At 46.2% G+C, this 14,896-nt stretch overlaps 1 long non-coding RNA gene across 1 annotated transcript in view; it reads left to right on the forward strand.

The window, feature by feature from the left end:
- LOC129334726 (uncharacterized) overlaps positions 1-14,896 on the forward strand; it is a 48,751-nt gene that overhangs the window by 20,981 nt on the left and 12,874 nt on the right. The window contains exon 2 of the long non-coding RNA XR_008597534.1: positions 12,005-12,254. This is a non-coding gene — a long non-coding RNA (uncharacterized LOC129334726). The remainder of the gene's footprint in view (positions 1-12,004; positions 12,255-14,896) is intronic.

Here is a 14,896-nt window from a genome sequence, read left to right on the forward strand (position 1 = left end):
CAATCTCCATTTGCAAGAGAGATACTGATGTGTTTGTTGGATGCACCGAACAGACACCGCAATTCCAGATGGATTCTTCGCTTTGTTCTGTGTGCATTTTCTCCTCTTTGGTATGCACAGCCGTGGCTGCTGTTGTTTGCCAAGGTTTGGGGGTTTAAGGGGGCATCAAGAGCACAGCTTGGGTACTTCAACTGAGAGCCAAGCTACAAGTGACGCCTTACACAGGTTGGACACTTGTCAGCTCCCCTCAAGTTTTGATGGGAAATGTAGGCATCCTGGTCTTGCAGCTTGGCTCTCCATTACAGCTGGAAGACCAGGATGCCTACATTTCCCATCAAAACTTGAGGGAAGCTGACAAGCGTCCAACCCGTGTCAGGCGTCACTTGTAGCTTGGCTCTGAGACAAATGCTGGCGCACCAAGCAATTTCCAGGACCGTACTACTACCCTAGTGATCCCTCTCCCAACAAGGTCCTTCGGGTTGGTAGGGCCCCAAGAGGTAGTACGGGGGGTGCTCTTCAACCTTCCCCCAGCTGAGCCCCTTTGCTGCAATAATGGAAGAGAAGAGGAGGACCTCAGGGTGTGACCTCAACCAGGACAGAAAACCAGGAGGGCCACGGACAAGCAACTCAAGCGGAGCACCAGGAGAGGACAAAAGTGAGAGTGCTGCCAGAATCCTCTCCACCTCTAAGCGCTCGTGCCTCACCATTCTGCTACTTCTGTGTAAGCAAAGAGAGGCAAGAGGCACGGCACCTGGACACCTGGGTACATGGAGCCGCCTTACCCTGAATCAGGCTCTGGGTCCAGCAAGGCCAGCGTGACTTACTCGGACTGGCAGCAGCTCTTCAGGGTCTTCGGCGGAGATCTTTCACATCCCCTCCTGCCAGATCCTTTTTTAAAACTGGAGATGCCAAAGATTGAACCCGGGATCTTCGGTCTGCCAAACAGGTGCTCTGCCAGCGAGCCGCACCCCCTCCTTTCCCCACAAGAACACTACTTGCGGGGCCTTCCAAAAGGTGGCCCCAAGCAGTAGCTCTGTAAGGGCTCGTGGCTCTCAGGTGGGACTCCAAGTCCCACCTGAGTGCCCCCTTCCATGGACTGAAGACTACAATAAGTGACAAAGGTTCCTGTTGCAGTTTGTTGCTGTGCCCCACCGATATCACCTCTGTTGATTTCTCTTCTCCCATTGCTTTCCCAATACATGCCCCCATGTCAGAGTCTAACTCCAATGCCTTCCATCATTCAAATTCCCCCGTTCCCTCTTCTATTTATTTATTAATTCATTAAAACAGTTTTAGCTCGCCTTTCCTTATGGTCCAAGGTGGCTTATAATAGTAGATCAAAAACATTTACAGTTAAAACCAACAATAAAATATCAGCCCCCCTATCCTTCCTTCCCCCCCCTTAAAAGATGCGTGCCCTGTGCCCTTCAACCCCTCTGAAAAGTCCTGGCAAACAGAGAGGCCTTGCAGGGCCTCCTGAAGATTTCCAAGGTAGGGGTTCCCCTCACCTCTTCAGGGAGCCCATTCCACAGAGCAGGGGCCACAACAGAGAAGGGTCTGGCCCTGGTTGATGCCAGACGGGCCATCTAGAGAGGTGGAATCACCAACCTGTGAACCGTAGTTGAGACATAGGCAAGGAGCCGGTCCTTCCGATATGTGAAGGGCATTAAAAGTCATAACCGGCACCTTGAAGTGAGCTCAGAAACAGACTGGTAGTCGAAGTAGCTGTTCCAAACAGGCAACATATGTCCCCAGAGGCTTGCCCTTGACGACTGGCATTACCTCTGTCTTGTCTGGATTCAGCTTGAAGCTGTTCTGCCTGAGCCACCTGACCACAGCACTTGTTCAGAACTAAGGCGGATGCCTCTGGAGGCTTGGATAATGAAATACAGAGCTGGGTGTTATCTGCATGTCGATGACAGCCAGCCCCAAATCGCTCATTCAGAGGCCTCATACATATATTAAAGATCATGGGTGAGGGAATAGAGCCCTGTGGCACTGAGATGACTCCAAAGCCCAAACAGCTGGAATGAATGCAGCTTCTTCTACGGCTAAACCTGTCTCCGCCTCCCTCCTCTCAGGGCAGGGACACTGCAAAATGCCACACGCTTCAATGAGCAGGAGGAAGAAGAAGACGATGATAGAATCAAACAGACCTTCTCCAGCATGGGAAGAGCAGGATTTTTTAGGGTTACTCTAAACATTACTTCCTTCATGAGTTTGCCACAAAGCCAACCAGGGCTTGTGCAGATACAGCAGCTCTGGGGAATGGCTTGCATTTAAAAAAAACCCTGGGAGGGTTAGATGTTAATAGTCTGTATCTTAGTTTAAGGAGTTGGCCATGTTGGTCTGCAGTAGAAGAGCAAGATTTGAGTACAGTAGCACCTTCACGATCAACTAGCTCTCCAAGGTATGAGCTTTTGAAAGTCAAAGCTCCCTTTTCCAGATATTTTTACGAGTAGAAGAGCAAGATTTGGGTCCAGTAGCACCATAAAGACCAACTAGATTTCCAGGGTATGAGCTTTCAAGAGTCAGAGCTCCCTTTGACTCTCGAAAGCGTATCCCCTTGGGATCTAGTTAGTCTTTACGGTACCACTGGACCCAAATCTTGCTCTTCTACCACAGACCAACACGGGCTACCAACCTGAAACTATTTAGAAGTGGAACAGTGTTTTGTTTTGTTTTTTGCCCACCACTCCAACTTGTTGAGCCAAGTTGGACTACTTCCCCCGGCCCAGGGAGCCTTTTTGTTGGAAGAGGCAATTTGGGTCTTTATGGCTCAGCATTTCTGTAGCACTTGTCTTTGACTTGCTGGATCTGTCCCTCCAGAGCTCACGTGAATTTTTGTTAGGTTGAACTTTAAAGCTCTCTTGTTGACTCAGAAGAAAATTTCTGGACTCAGAAGCTCAGAGGGTCAAACTTCAGGGGAAACCTGGTGGATCTACTGAGACTTCCCTACCTTTTCAGCTGGGAGAAGGTCTCAGGGGCAGCTGGAGTGAAGACAACATGGAGGCCACAACTGACACAGCATCAAATTCTCGGGAGTGTATTTGCACCAGAAAAGATGTTTCCTACCCAGTGGGATCGACACCCATCCCTGCCTCTTCCGCAATATTTACCTGCAACATCTCTTACAACCCTTATCAGGGAAACCAGCGGTCCAACTGCCCCTCCCAGGCAGGTCTTGGCGGCATTCCACCATCACCACCCTCACCTGGTCATGTGGTGCACACCTGTGACTTCTTGGCTGTGCGCTAGAGAGAGTCTGGCGAAACAGCTAGCGGCGTCTCTGCCTCTGAGGGCTGCTGTATAGCCAGATAATCGTTTCAAGGGAGGCCAAAGGACACATTTTTCTTTCCTTGCTTATAAGGGAAAGCAAAGGGAAATACCAAGGGCAACCCTAGTACAAATTAGCAAAAACAACGAGCCAGGGCTACAATATAATTATAGTTAATAATTGGAGTATAATCTATTGTTTACAATACAAAGTGCAAAAGTGCTGAAAATACGTACAAGAATTATAAACCAATTTGTACAGAAGAATTCATAAGTGCATAGATACAGTTACCAGTAGTAAATATAATTGTGCAAAATATCACTGTCCGGAACAAATCTTATCCATTAAAGTGCAAATGCCAAGAAAGTCAAAGGAGAATCGGTAGGTGGGAGCTTGCGCCAAAGGGATATTAACAGTCCATATAGTCAAAGTACAAAGTAGCGCCACGAGTTCTCCCACCGTTCCTCCGACACGCAATTCACGGACGTGTGAATTGCGTGTCGGAGGAACGGTGGGAGAACTCGTGGCGCTACTTTCATACTTATATACAGTCCGAACTGCTACACGCCCAGGAAGAAGTGAGGGGTGATCCTCACGAAACGGGTTAATGTTATTTGCCTGCAAGTCCCCGTCGGCGTTTTCTTCTGTATATGTACTTTGACTATATGGACTGTTAATATCCCTTTGGCGCAAGCTCCCACCTACCGATTCTCCTTTGACTTTCTTGGCATTTGCACTTTAATGGATAAGATTTGTTCCGGACAGTGATATTTTGCACAATTATATTTACTACTGGTAACTGTATCTATGCACTTATGAATTCTTCTGTACAAATTGGTTTATAATTCTTGTACGTATTTTCAGCACTTTTGCACTTTGTATTGTAAACAATAGATTATACTCCAATTATTAACTATAATTATAAGGGAAAGCAAGCAAGATTTGTTATGTGCCTTGAAAGAGAGAAACCAGGTCTCTTCTGTTGTTTGAGAAGTTGCCATTAGCTCTCTTAACTCTTCCCAACATCTGCAGTTCTTTACATGTTCCTGCCTCCACCCTCTGGTGCCGCCCAGATTAGACTCGTAAGGGGAAATTCTCCAGAAAGTGCTCCTCCTTTGAATTTCCTTAGGAGAAAAGAATATTTTTATCCCTGTTAGATTCCCCACCCCCCTACCCCATAACTTTCCTTCTTTCAAAGTGAAAATATCTAAAATAATTGGAAAGCGATTGTAATCTAAGCTTCCATGGGATGAAGCCCGCTTCACTGCATGCCGCTTCTGCTACAAAAAATGTGATAATCTTTTAGGTACCACAGGGCTCTTCTTTTGTGTTGCTGCCACAGACAAGCAAGAGGAGGGAGGGAACTGAGACGGGCAGAAGAATGAGCAGCTGTGCCTCGGGCTACCAAGCTGCATCCAGCAGCAATTTCTGCTAGGCTGAGAGGGTGGAGGAGCTGTTTGGACAATGGACAGCACCCTCCCCCCTGCAGGCTTCCTGCCTCTTCCATTTGATACGAGGGGGGTTACCCTAAATCAGCTATGACTTGAGGGCACTCTCTACCCAAAGGGAAGAGAGGAAGGGGTTTTTTAATTTATTTTATTTATTTTATTTATTTATTTTTTCAATTTATATACCGCCCATCCCCAGGGGCTCTGGACCTAGGAACACACTACTAATTCTGTAGGTCCTAGGAACACACTAATTAGGTGTATTCTAATTAGTCCTAATTAAGACTAATTTAGGTCCTAGGAACACACTACTAATTCTGTGCAAAATAATTTAAACAAGAGAACAGGACAAGACAGCAGGATTTTAGTCCAGTGGCACCCTGAGACCAACAAGATTTTCAGAATGTAAAGTTTCAAGAGCCAGAGCTCCCTTCTTCAGACAAGCTGGACTAAAATCCTGCTGTTCTACTGCAGACCAACACCTAACTGGATAAGACATTCTGATGGGCAAACTGGAAGACTGTGGAGTGGACTATAGGACAGTTCGGTGGATAGGGAACTGGTTAGAGGACCGCACTCAAAGAGTGGTGGTCAACAGCGTTTCATCAGATTGGAGGGAGGTGTCCAGTGGGGTGCCGCAGGGCTCGGTTTTGGGCCTGTACTTTTCAATATTTTTATCAATGATCTGGATGAAGGAGTGGAAGGGCTGCTCATTAAATTTGCTGATGATACCAAATTGGGAGGAGTAGCAAACACCCAAGAAGATAGAATTAAAATTCAAGAAGACCTGAATACTCTGGAGAAGTGGACAGCTGTGAATAGGACGCAACTCAACAAAGACAAGGGCACAGTATTACATCTGGGCCACAAAAATGGGAAGCACAAATACTGGATGGGGGATACACTTCTGGGCAGTAGTCTATGTGAAAGGGATCTTGGGGTAAGAGTGGACTGTAAACTGAATATGAGCAGTCAGTGTGATGCGGTGGCAAAAAAGGCTAATTCAATCCTGGGTCGTATCAAAGGGGCCATAGCGTCGAAATCGCAGGAGGTCATAGCCCCTCTCTATACTGCCTTGGTCAGGCCACACCTGGAGTATTGTGTGCAGTTCTGGAGGCCTCACTTCAAAAAGGATGTGGACAAAATTGAGAGGGTGCAGAGGAGAGTGACAAGAATGATCAGGGGTCTGGAGACTGAGCCCTACGAGGAAAGGCTGAGGGCCTTGGGAATGTTTAGTTTGGAGAAGAGGAGGTTGAGGGGGGACATGATTGCTCTATAAATATTTGAAAGGCTGTCATTTGGAGGAGGGCAAAGAGCTGTTCCAGTTGGCAGCAGAGGGTAGGACGCGAAGCAATGGGCTAAAACTACATGCACAAAGGTACCGGCTGGATATTAGGAAGAACTTTTTCACGGTCAGATTAGTTCAAAAGTGGAATCAGCTGCCTAGGGAGGTGGTGAGCTCCCCTTCACTGGCAGTTTTCAAGAAGAGGCTGGATGAATACTTGTCAGAGATGCTTTAGGCTGATCCTGCACTGGGCAGGGGGTTGGACTAGATGGTCTGTATGACCCCTTCCAACTCTATGATTCTATGATTCTAAGAGATTGTTTTCCTTATGGAAAAATGGGGGGAGGACTGGGAAGAAAACCAGTCATCAATTGCCTCACTTTGCCTCCCATAAACTTGATCATTATTGCTTTGCTAGTCCACATGAAGCCATCTGAGGTCGCAAAAAGTCAGAAAAATCTCCACAAGTCATTTGTTTTTAAAAGACAGTAGTCGACAGGAGCAACACTGAAATGTAACCATTTGCAGATTTTTTTCCCCTGGATACTCAGTCATAATTGCATGGATGGAGTTTATCCGTTCTGGGGAAAAGAGAATTCAGTTTGCTCAGGCTATATGGCAGCTTTTCTGTCTTCAAAAAAAAAGGAGGAAAAGTCTATTCTTTTGACTGCTGACACAGCTAGAAGCAATGGTTTTAAAGTGGGAAGTTCTTTTCTCTAAGGGCAATTCCACAGTGGAAAAACAGGAGGTGTTTCTGTTCCTAGAGATATTTCCTAGCTTCCTAGAGGTTTTCAGAGGTGTGTCGGACAAGCATTCTGAGTTTTAAAACAAAGTGGAACAATCTGGTCGCATGGATCAAGTCAACGATTCCCCAAATTCTAATAACGGGAAAAGTTCAGTCCACCGACATGTCCTTCCCAAGCTGATGTTCCTTTGGAAAGCGAAAATTCCTCTCTGCCAGGAGGTTGCATAACCTGCTGGGCTTGTGTGTGTACCTTTCTGGCAATGTGTTCCAATGCTCTAAAAAGAATCGCTTAACAAGGTTGTGAAATCCACCATCAACTTTATTGCGCTACATAAATTGATATTGCCCTGCAAAGTTAATATGGAGATATCAGTTTTATAGTGAGAACAAATAAAAACAGTTTGACTTCCATTACCCTCCAGCCATATTTCCAAACGGCCAGACGGCACAGCAAAATGGGAGAAGAATGTTAATGTGCCAGCACAAATCTGGGGGAGAATATTGCATTTGTTCGAGAATTTGGCGGCGAGCAAAACGTTTTATTCCATGCCAAGGAAGGGGGGCAGCTGAGCCAAAGGCATTTCTTTCCTATTATAGGGTGTCAATTTTTCATCATCCCATCTCCCTGTCATGCGGAAAAATGAAATGCTTTAACAGAGATGAATCGATTCGAGGTCAGAATTAAACATCTGGTTAAAACAAATTCAGCTCCCTTGGGGAGACCCTGGAAGGATGTAGGATTCCGAGGTCACTGGAAAGGGCAGAGCTTTGGACAGCTCCTGGTTGCCTAGACCCTCTTTGGTATGAGCTCCTGGAACTCAGCATCTGAGCTCAGAATTGTAACATTTAGAATTGGAAATGCTGGAGGGGGGTCTTTTACACTATACATTTGCATTGACTTGCGTTACAGTCTCTCCACTTCCTTAAGTGTTGGTGAGGCTCAGTACCACCAAGTTTAGGCTGCAATCCTATACTTTCCTTGGGAGTAAGCCCAATTGACAAAAAAGGGGCCTTACTTCTGAGTAAACCTCCTTAGGATTGGTCTCTTGGTTTCCTTTGTATAAGAAAGCACTGGAGATATGCAATACCTTTGTAATATTTGCTTTATTTAAATGGAGAAGAGGAGAAGGTTGTAAACTATTTTGTTGCCTTACATATTATCTGTTGCTTTAAATATGTACTCCTATATCCTACTTGTGGTTTATGTTGTTCAGTGTAAGTCCTGGAATTGATTATGTTCTGTTTCAGCAATTCCTCAACCTATACTGGATCCTTGCTAATGCCATGTCTTTGTAAACTTGTATCTATTTACCCTATGGCATTGTTTATGGAAATGTTCTTGACACTGTATGGAAATGCCTGCCCTTGTCCTTGCCACTGGTTGTACTAATCTCACACTGTGTAACCCGCCTTGAGTCGTAGGGCCAAGCTACAAGTGACGAATGACACTTGAACGGCAAGTGGATTGATTGGAGGGCAAGTGAACAGAGAGAAATACACTTGCCGTTCAAGTGTCGTTCATCACTTGTAGCTTGGCCCTCAGTGAGAAAGGTGGAATATAAATGACATAAATAAAATAAATAAATGAAGTAAAATAACTAAAAGAGATCATTTTTAGGCTAGCCTGGAAGATGGCTTCCCACCTCAACACGGCCGAGGTGGCCCCCTGGATCCATGCTACTGTAACATCAAGACATGACTAGTGTAATGCACTGTACATAGGTCCCCCCTCTAAGTTAACTTGGAGACTCTACTTGGTATAGAACACTGCAGTGTGGTAATATCAGGAGCTACGAGGAGCATGAATATTTCTCCCATTCTGCAGGGTTTTGTCTACCACATACAAAGCATGGCCTTAGTCCCTCATATCCGCAGGACTGCCTTTCTCCCTATGTCCCACCATAGCAGCTTCGCTCATCTGAACGGGGCCTTCTGCAGGTGCCACCTTGAACATGGGCAAAATCAATAGCTGACCTTACCTGTACATTAATCATCATCATCATCATCATCATCAATTTATATACCACCCTTCAGGACAACTTTAATGCCCACTCAGAGCAGTTTACAAAGTGTGTTATTATCCTCATGACAATCACCCGTGAGATGGGTGGGGCTGAGAGAGCTCGGAGAAGCTGTGACTTAACCAAGGTCACCCAGCTGGCTTCAAGTGGAGAAGTGGGGAATCAAACCAGGTTCTCTAGGTTAGAGACCTGCTGCTCTTAACCACAACTGGCTCTAACTGGCTTTGCTGCTCTAACCACTACACAAAACTGGCACATTCTCTATGGTGGTCTCCACCTTATGGAACAGCCTACCCGAAAAGGTCAGGAAAGCTTCCACTCTGCTGGCTCTCTGCACACAGTGCAAAACTGAATTATTCAAGAGGGCTCTATATTCAGACAGAAGGGCTGAACTGTAAGGAAGTGATCTCAAAGATGCAGCGGTCAAGGGATAGAGAGGATAGATTTTTACTCTTATGTACTGTCTGTTGCTGTAAGCATGACCCTACTGGGTAGTTTCTATGTTGTTTTATATATCAGACTTAGATTTGCTTATGTTCTATTTCAACATTTCTTCTACTCTGTACTGGATTTCTGTTGGTTTAAATCTTTGCAAAATTGCATTTTATATACCCTGTTACATTGTATATAGAAACGTCTTTGAAATCAACTGTACTGACTCTCACTGCTTAATCTGCCTTGAGTCTCAGTGAGAAAAGCAGTCAATAAAATAGATTTATTTCCCATTATTGCTTTCCTCTGATTGCTTGAGTATCCTCCTAGAGATTAGAATGTCCCTCACTGGTCTGGAGAAAGACATTGTCAGCCACAGGGATTTTGTGAGGGTGAAAGTATTAGCGAAAATCTGGCTGATTATTTGTAGGCAGGTTGTTATGTAGTTTTAGGCTGTCTATACTTTGTGTGTGTTTACTAGGATTATTGGTATTGATTTTATTATCCACTTGGGATGCAGCATTGAATTTGTAAGCCGCCTTGAATCTCTGGAGAAAGACCGGATATGGATGGATGGATGGATGGATGGATGGATGGATGGATGGATGGATGGATGGATGGATGGATGGATGGATGGATGGATGGATGGATGGATGGATGGATGGATGGATGGATGGACAAACGAATGAACAAATGAATGAATACAAGCAGAGATGAGTGAAGGCAAAGCAATTCCGAAAATCAAGTCGCATTGCTGTTAATCCGGCTTCTGCCTCCCTGTAGCTCAAGAATGCATCACATCTAGCTAATTTTCAGCCTTCCAATAGGATGATTTCCATTGTTTAGGATAAGCATGTGGGGGGAGGGGAATAAAATCTGCTGGTCCTATATGCAGGACAGAGATTGATAAAAATACACAGGGGCTCTATTCCTAGGTTTAGATGAAAGCACTGGGGGGTTGAGTGGGGCCAGCTCCAGCCCTTCCTGCGAGGGGGGGTAGATCTTGTCACTGTGGTGCATGCCCTGCTAACATCTACATTAGACTACTGCAATATGTGCTACATAGGGCTGCCCTTGACGACTGTACAGAAGCCACAGTTGGTACAGAATGCTGCAGCCAGAATGCTGACCAGAGTGGGACCATGTATCACGCCAGTCTTGTTCCATCTACACTGGCTCCCAATTTGCATCCAGCCCCAATTCAAGGAGCTGACATTGTCTTTCAAAGCCCTATACAACTCAGGGCCAGCATGCCTTACAGTCTGCCTTCTCCCCATATGAACTTACCCATCCACTCAGGTCATCTTTGGAGACCCTCCTTCGGGTGCTTGTGCCTCTGCCACCTGAGGCTAGATGGGTGGCATCCCAAGAAAGGGCCCCCTCAGTCATGGGGCTGAAACTTTGGAACTCCCTCCCGAGAGAGATTCGTCGTTCTCCATCATTCTCTTCCACCAGTGGGTGAAGACACTTTTGTTAGGTTTGGTGTACCTTCACGTAACTATTATTGGCCTTTCCCCCAGGTTGTTTCAATTATGTATGTTTACAGGGTTTTATTGAATTGTATAAATATTTTAAATGCTGCTTTAATGTTTTAAAATTTGAATGTTCACTGTCTTGGGAACCCTATTTGGTTCGAAAGGCAGCACAAAAATGTTTTACATACATACATACATACATACATACATACATACATACATACATACATACATACATACATACATACATACATACATACATACATACATACATGAAGACGGGTCGCTGTTTTAGTCTGTCTGTAGCAGTAGAAAAGAACAAGAGTCCAGTAGCACCTATAAGACTAACAAAATTTCTGGTAGGTTAGGAGCTTTCGTGAGCCACAGCTCTGATATCACCAGCAGAAATCCAACACAGAGTTGAAGAAATGCTGAAACAGAGCATAAACAATTCTAAGAATAACTACCCAGAACTACCCAGTATGATCATATTTAAAGCAGTAGATAGTAAAAGGTAAAAGTAGTCCCCTGTGCAAGCACCAAGTCATTACTGACCCATGGGGGACGTCGGATTATGACATTTTCTTGGTAGACTTTTTGTTACGGGGTGGTTTGCCATTGCCTTCCCCAGTCTCCTACAGTTTACCCCCAGGAAACTGGGTACTCATTTTACCAACCTTAGAAGGATGGAAGGCTGAGTCCACCTTGAGCCGGCTCCCAGAACCCGGCTTCCACCATGATTGAACTCAGGTCATGAGCAGACCTTGGGCTGCAGTACTACAGCTTACCACTCTGTGCCACGTAGCATATACTTACAGCAACAGAAGAAGTGAGCTGTGGCTGACGAAAGCTCCTACCTTACCACTAATTTGGTTAGTCTTATAGGCGCCACTGAACTCTTGTTCTTTTCCACTGATACATACAAACATACATACATTATCCTGCGGCATATTCATCCTATATGGATGACTGCATGAATGATGCTTATGTCCCCCAATTCAACCCGCAGTTCATCTCTTTGTTCCGCCTGCCAGACTCTGAAAGGGGCATCCGGAAGTCAGAGACTCCTGACATGTAATTCTGAGCTAGGCAAAATTTATTTTGGAAATTCCCCCTCTTCACACATGAGCATAAAAGTGCATGCATCAACAGAAAACCCATTTACACCTTACAGTAATTATAAGTATCCACAAGCATCTAGAGGCTAACGTTGAGCAAGATTTTATTCCATCCCAAGTTTTTTTTTTTTGACCAAGTGCCCAAAGTGAGTGTTAATCCACAAAAACTTCTGCTGGGTGTTAAAATCGTGTTAATTTTTCAGGTGTTGTTAGAGTCTTCATTATTCTGCTGCAAGAGACTGACACGGCTTCTCCTCCAGAATTATGATAGGAAGTATGACGACTGGGATGACTCCTCGGCGCGGCAGACAATCTTCCTCCTGCTCCGCGGACAGCATAACCGAGAAGGCCCGAGGCGCGTCCTTGCCTCATTTGCAACTTGATCTGCAAGTTTAATGAGCTGTCAGAGATGTCACACACCTTGTGGGACTCACCTTTTCACCTCTTCCTTTGGTAAGCTAAACAGATTGTGATCTTTACTGCTCGCTCCTGCCGTAATGAAAAGTGTTTTTGCTTCCAGTGCTCTTTCTCAAACATAGGCAGCAGAGGAGGTTTCCCACAGATGTGCTTTCCCCCTCTGGATTGTTCCAGAAGCCTGGGTGCAAGTAGGCCTGTGGCCAAGATTAGAGATGGGCACAAACCACAAAAAAACCAAACCAGGAACCATGAACTCCCACGAACTGGGGCAAGTTCCCGAACCATTTCATGGTTCGTGGTTCATGGGGTTTAAATGCCCCTTTCCAGCTGCTTAGCAGCAGGGAAAGGGACATTTAATTGTTTAAAGGGCCCTTTCCAGCCGCGAGGGGCAGGAAGGCTGTTTTTGGCCTCCTCTGTCGCTGCAAAGGTCTGCACGGCCGCAAAGGAGGCCGAAAACAGCCTTCTCGTCCCTCAAATGGATGTCGTGGCTTCCACGGGCTTCCACGAACCACTAGTTCGCGAACCATGAACAGAGCTGGTTCGTGGGTTTTTTTGGTTCGTATTCAGGTTCAGCCCATCTCTAGCCAGGATAGACTTCGACTCTACAAGATCTGGGCCAAAATCCAAGCTCATGTGCAGACTCCATGCCCTTCTGTGAGCAAGTCCCCTCGTTCTTTGCCTCAGTTCACCCGTGTGTCAGAGAGAAACCAGAACAAAAAAAGAACAACGCCAAACCTTTCCTGCCAAAGCACTCGTGACCAGGGAAGTCCTTGGGGCCCGTTCTTTATCTCGCCTTGCTCTGCCCCCCCCCCCACTGATGCACGATGATATGCAGTCACCTCAGACTGAGTTGGACTCTTGGTCCATCAAGCTCAGTATTGTCTGCTCAGACTGGCAGCTGCTCCCTGGGGTCTTGGGTGGAGGACTTTCACATCACCTGCTATCTGGCCCTGTTTCAACCATGTTGGTCTGTAGTAGAAGAGCAAGATTCTGGTCCAGCAGCACCTTAAGGACCAACCAGATCCAGGATAGGCGCTTTCGAGAGTCAGAGCTCCCTTCGCCAGATATGAGGACTCTTTCTATCTGATGAAGGGAGCTCTGACTCTCGAAAGTTCACACCTGGAAATTGGTTGGTCTTTAAGGTGCTTCTGGTCCCGGATCTTAATCTCTCCCTTGGTCTTGTTAAGCGGATTGACCCCAGACCCTTCTGCATGCAAAGCCCTCGGCTATCGCCCCTCCTCAAATCAGACATTGGAATCGGCCCTCTGTCATCCTCATAAAACTTTCCCTTCCTCCATGTAATAAATTCCCTGCTAGTGAAAAAGAGAAAAGATTTTTTTCCAGTCTGTGCTAATCTTCTGCTTGCAGGGCATTTGGGGGAGCATTTGAAACCACTCCTGCACTCTGAAGTGGGGCAGTTGACTCGTTTCTACCACCAGAGAACACCCCCACCAAATTCTACTGCATTATACACCTATCTTTGGGTCAATAAGGGACCTTACAGTGGCAGATTACAGGCACCCACCCTGTTCAGATGGCATGCGAAGCAAGGGCTGAATTAAACCAAGCATGGTTAGCAGGCTGCTGAACACAAGTTACTAGTTAGAGTACATCAAACTAGGATCTCAGATCATGTTCTGAAGTTGGTTTGTAACTCCTAACTCCACTCGCAGCTTCCTCCGCCTGGGTCCTCAACTCAACCAGTCCCGCCAGCTGCTCCTGTCCCCCCAAAACAAGTGTATTTTAAACAGAGGCTGGATGGCCATCTGACAGCAAGGCTGATTCTGTGAATCTGGGCAGATCATGAGAGGGAGGGCAGGGAGGGTTACATCAGTGCTTAGTTCTTATGGCCCCTTCTTACATGCCCAGGGTACGGGCAATCGCAACCTTGGGGCCAAGTAGCAAATTTCCCCAGGCCAGTTTGACTAGAGATCCTGAAGGAGTTTTGCCATCTTCTGGCCATGGAGTGAGGGTCACTGGGGGTGGGGGAGGTATTTGGGAATTTCCTGCATTTTGCAAGGGGTTGGACTAGATGACCCTGGAGGTACCTTCCCACCCTGGGATTCTATGATTCTCACTGATGTGAGCATCTGATTTGGTCTTACCTCTAGCTTATGTGCCTCTTCCCGATCTTCTGTATAGAATCTAGAATTCCATCCCTCCTCCCCGAGAATCCCTGCCCCTACAAGAGAGAATGCCCTGCCCAGAGCCTGACCCTCAAAGCATTGAACTGGCTCGATTTACTAATTATCCATTTTGCCAGTTGACTCACAAATGACCAGTGAGAGTGCCGCAGACTTCCTGAGTTGGAAAGTCCCTTAGGGGCCATCTAGACTGACCCCCCCCCCCCCGCACAATGAAGGAAATCCTAAGCTAGAGCAACCTTGACAGACAGCTCTTCAGCTTCTGCTTGAAAACCTCCTGCAAAGGAGAGCGCCTCTCCCCCAGAACTGGTCCCATTGTTAAATTGTCCTTATCATTAGGAAGTTTCTCAAAATACATGCAATAATGTTTTCAGGGCTTCCTCCAACCCAATTGCCATCAGCCATCAGCCATACGTCTCGCAGCTGGGAACTCAGTTCCCAAGCCCATGGGGTCGTGATTAAGCTAGAGACAGCCGTGCAGAGGCAGAATGGACTTCATTCTCCCTCACACACACACAGAGTATTTTTTGGACC

This window comes from Eublepharis macularius, chromosome 8 (genome assembly GCF_028583425.1).
Source record: "Eublepharis macularius isolate TG4126 chromosome 8, MPM_Emac_v1.0, whole genome shotgun sequence".
NCBI classification, from domain to species: Eukaryota; Metazoa; Chordata; class Lepidosauria; order Squamata; family Eublepharidae; genus Eublepharis; species Eublepharis macularius.